We start from the raw sequence: 5,429 nt of genomic DNA, 5'->3' as shown, positions 1-5,429 counted from the left end.
CTTCTTTACTTCAGATGCTATGAGTTCTAAGAGTTCTTTTTTATTTCAGAAAAGAATTGCACTCTGATTTCCTCTCTATCTTTCTGCTGTTGCTTATTTACTATCGACGCTATTAATTCATGCATTTGAGCAGAGCTGCTGTCCTCCGCACTTGTTCTGGGTGGGCGCTGGGTTTCTTCCATATGCTTCTGCATTTGATTCTTTACTGCAGATGTTATTAATTCAGGGATTTCTTTTTTTATTTCCAATCTGAGGTCCTCTATATCTTTCTGTAGCTGTTTCTTTATTTCAGACATCGTTGATTCATTGCTTTCAGCTGTGTGATTTCCAATTTGTTCTGTATTAGTGTCCTCTACACTTGTTACGGGTGGGCTTGGGTTCTGAGTTTGCATTTTGTTCCTTCTCATCATTTTGTGTAGCACTGTCTTCTGACCTTTGTTGTAGGTCTTTTCTGTAATTATAACCTTCGCACGTACTGAAGTTCAGGTGTACCTCTACAAAGTTTGGACTTATTCAGCTGTGTCTGGCTTGTGTCTGGCTGCTGTGCTCAGCTCCTTCCAGATGCTACCCTAGAGGGTGAACCTGTTGTGCTCCTGTGGCAAGATGTTCTGCTGCTGGACTAGCTGTGTGGATCTATCCTCTACACTCTCTGCAGGGACTGCAGCTGCAGATTTACACCCCAGGCATGTATGCCAGGCCTGAGGTGTGCCTGGAGGGGGCAAGGTGAAGTAGGGGGAAGAAGAAGCTCTCCCACACACTCACAGGACCTGGTCTAGGACTGGGTCTGGGGTTCCTGGAACGCGGCAGAAATTCTTACTCCGTGGTCAAGGTGGGGGATGTCTGCGGAGTGGTGGGGGGAATCACAAGGAGGGGAGATGGTCCGGCCCAAGCTATGCATGGGCTGGGACTGCTCCTGCCAGCACCAGGTAGCAGGAAGCTCTCCCACTAGTGGTGATTTTAAATAAGCTAAGTAATAAAGTTTTCGACATTTCTGTTTTAGCTTCTAATATAGTACATACTCAGGAATGTAATTCATATATTTTTAAAAATCTCTATATGTTTTCTCATTGAAACCTCTTCAAAATTTTTGGTAGGAACGTGAGTGTGCAAGGAACCAGCTAAAACATGTTTCAGAAGAGAAGCAAAAGTCTTGGAAATTTCTGAAAGTGTCTGCATTCTGTACTTACTAGCTCTGATGACTAAATAATATCTTACAATATATTTTTAACTGAAATCTATATAGATACAGTAAAATTCTCCCTAGAAGTATCTACCTATGAATTTAACAAATGGATACAGCTGTATAACGACAGTACAATTCAAAAAAGTTTTGTTCTTCCTTTTACAGTCAACATCCCCACTCACAAAACCACTGGAACACACAAGCCTGATTTACATCCTTATGTTTATTTTCTATTTCCGGAATGTCATATAAATATAATCAAACAATACATAAACCTTTTATTCTGTTCAATTTTCATAGCAATACATAAATATGATGCATATACATTTTTACATGTATCTATAGTTTTCTCCTGGTTTATTGATGAATTATATTCTACTGTAGGAATAGTTATGTCAATTCATTTATCCATTCACTTAATTGTATATTTGGGTTGGTTCCACTATGGATGATTGCAAATAGAGCTGTTGTAAACAAATACATACAGATTTTATATAAACATACATTCTCCTTTTCCTTGAATAAAGGAATACAAAATAAATATTTCCTATTTTGCAAAGTGGCTCTAACAAAGGCTCATCATCAGGCATGTCACTGACAAGAAATCTAAGAATTGGGTGTTAAGAAACTCTACTTTTTTTTTCCAGTACTGGTGATTGTACTCAGGACCTTTTGCTTACCAGCCAAATACTTATTCTACTGAACTAACTCCCTGGGCCCTAAGAAAGTCTGCTTCCTATTAGAGATTTATTTATAAACAGTAGAAGAGAAAACATTGTGGTGTATAATTGCATTCTGCATTTTATTTTAAATGTAATACTGAGAAACTAAAAATCTACATAAGTTTTTGGCTTTCACTATTATTTATTATAAAAATTTGACTTTTGCATTTGTCCTCCCATTAGAGAAGACAAGTAAGGCTTGCCATCTTCAGCCTGCCATGAACAGTTACTCTTCTGTGATGCCCTTCTGCCATTTTACCTGCCGTGGAGCCAGCTTATTATGGACTCAAACCTCTAGGAACTGTGAAATAAATATTTATTCTTTTGAAGAAAAATACAAGAATTTTGAGTATTGCCATCATAAAAAATTCTGTAAAATATTTAATAATTATTTTTCTTCTCCATCCACCATAAAATGTAAAATAAATCTAAGTGAAAACATTCCTATTCCCATCCAAATGAGGAGTTGACATAAAGGAGTGATTTCTTATTTAATGTCATGAATTAAACAATGTGGTCTTATTCTTGATTTTCAGTAGAACTTTATTGAGCCAATAGAATTTATGTTTACAAAATGAACTTGTAGTTCTCCTCACTCTCATAACCATGCAAAACCAAAGGAGATTATTCCTAGTTTAGTAGGTTTGAGACCTGAAGAAAAGCAAAAATCTTAGAATTCTATTTTTTCCTAACAAAGATACAGTTGTGTGCTTTCAATATGCTGTCATAGGAGGTAACTCAAAATCTCAAAGACAACCTTGAATTGCAGGTACCACTTTCAAACATTTCTAGTCTCACACAAGAAGTACTACAGGACATAGAGAAATGAATCGTATGTCTCTTTTCATTAATGATGCTTAAAATGTGCCTTTAGAATCATGTAATAATGAGTAAAATCTATAAGAGAAATTGGCTTTTGAACCACTACAATGAGGTTCTAATCATTTCCTTATTAGGATAAATATCAATATTCAAGGAATACATTAATTATATTGAGCTTTGAGAAGATTTGTGTACAAAAAACTCTGAAACAGTTCATCATGTCTATCTTCCTTAGTTGCTTTTCCAAATGTAGATGTATCTTTACAAAATTAGGGTAATAATATCATTAAACTTCTCTTCTGGAGGGTTAACAACTTAAGTGTGAAGACGAAAAATTAGCAAAAAGAAGAGCTGCAGGACAGGCAACATTTTAGCCCTAGCCCTTCAAGGTCAGTGAGGACTCAGGACAAAAGAGAACCTGTACTGTAACATCCTGTAACTCAGTGGTGCACCAAGTTTTCTGATCAAGGAGATTATGGGGGCACAGAACAAAGGGATTGATGATGTGGAGTGTGCCTAAGGAGAGTCACATGGAAAGAAAACATTTTTTTCAGGCTTTCACAGAAAGAAAATTGGTCAAGCAATGGCCATGACTCATCCACATGGCTGACACTGACAAAGGAACTACAGACTGCGGTATAGGATCTTAGAATGATTCCTGAGGGGATTTGACTGACCTTATGAGATCCAAAAGCTACAATTCTTGTTACATGTCTTGCTTTATCTTGGTCTTACCCACCCAGCAAAAAAGTATAAAAACAAAGTATAAGAAGTAAAGCCATTTTGGTATTTTGAACTGTAGGGGACCAGGTCAACAACTTCTGGCATTGCCAGTCAAGCGGAAGACCCAATACTATTATGGACTACTGGACTATTTTGGAATATTTTGCTGAGTTCACACTCCTATAATATTTAAATGACAATGGAATACCCCTCTCTGGCAAAACTAACCAAAAAAGGGGGATATAAATGAGCTACCATTTTGTATCTGTATACTCAAAATAGTTAAGATAGATACACAGCTGCATTCTCTTAATTCAATGAATAGAAAAATTTGTACTACTAGGGTTTGGACAGGATACCATGTCTGCATCTTGTACTATGAATAACCACTATGAAGACAACAATATGCAATATAATAATTAGTGTAACTGTCCTACTAACCTGTTTTTAAATTTTCTCATTGCTATTTGTTTCTCAATAAAATTAATTTTTAAAAACCTCCATGCATTAATTAGTCCTAAATAATGTTAAACTTTGAGTGATTTCATTCAAGACTCAGATATCTATCCTTACACATTCTGTATGCCATATCATTTAAGGTGCCATAGACAATAAAAGACATTTTTCCGCTGGGACTAAAAGTAAAATTGCAGAGTATTTTAAATTGATTTCTTCCCTCTCTCTTTTTCTATTAGCTCCTCTTCCATACTACCCATGGTCCTTATCATGCCCAAGAAACTGTAAATTTTAGCAACACAAGATACCGTCTTGAAAATGACTTATATTAAAGATAATATCTCTTCTAATTCTCCTCAAGTTCTTGTTATTTTAGTTGGCTATTGAAGAATGTTTGTCATTACTACATAAAATAATTTATATTCAGGTGTGAATAAATGAGAAATTCAAACTTCCTATGTTAACTATTTTTATCAGTTATCCCATGTCCATTTACACCCTTATTTATCTTGCTTGGTAAGGGTTTTAAGAACTGCATTATCAGGTCATCTTGTCCTCTGGTTTCCCATTAGGCTTAGCCAATGTGTAGTATTGGGAGATGATCAAAGTGCAGTACAATGAGATCAGAATATTTTTCAAGTTTTCTTTCTATAATATCACTATGTGTTATCTTTCAAATAGCCCTTTCAAAGAGCTTTTTTATGAATTTTGCATATGCATTCCTTTTATCCTTTTGTCTACATATGCAGTTCTCTTCTATCTTTATTCCAATAATCTCCCCAGTATTTCTGGTTTTATCTTCTTGTGCCATCCTTTGTTGAATTCCTTTAATTATACTCAGTTTGATAGTAGAAGCTTTTATAAATTTTCTATAATTAACAAGTTTAATCATGTCATCCCTTTCCTGCTAGAACCCTGAAACTGTTCCTGTACTTTTCCTACCCTATCCTTAATTTGAGAAACAGAAACTTGACATTTCAATATTAAAAGTTTGTGAAAACTATAAAACTTGAAAGAAGTCTTTGCTTTTAGACATAACAATTTGCATTCTTTCATATTCAGGGATCATCTCTGATTATCTACCAAGACAATAAAGAAACTCAAAAAATAGATAGCATTATTTTATCACTTTTTATGAGGACATTTCTATCATACAAATTAATCATCACCATAATTCTGCACTTATTATACACATTTTACTCGTCAGAAGTTTAATTGTAAAATGTCTTATTGTGGTTTACTTCGAGTTTATCTTGTTTTGTATCCCTTCATTTACTTCAATATTTACTTCTATGTCTTTTGTCAAATTTTGGAAGCCTTCAGTCCCATTGTTTTCTCTCCTGAGATTCTTGTAATAGAAATATTAGATCTAGTTTTTGTTGTCTTCCAGATCCCACAAGCTATATTTCCATTTTTTTAGTGTTTCCTCTGTACAATTAATACTGAATAATTTTTTTAAAGTTTTTATTTATTTATTTATTTATTTATTTATTTATTTATTTTGTGTGTGGCCAGCTCAGCCC

Source organism: Octodon degus, unplaced genomic scaffold (assembly GCF_000260255.1).
Source record: "Octodon degus isolate 3935 unplaced genomic scaffold, OctDeg1.0 scaffold00385, whole genome shotgun sequence".
Lineage (NCBI taxonomy): Eukaryota > Metazoa > Chordata > Mammalia > Rodentia > Octodontidae > Octodon > Octodon degus.
This window is presented reverse-complemented; position numbering follows the sequence as displayed.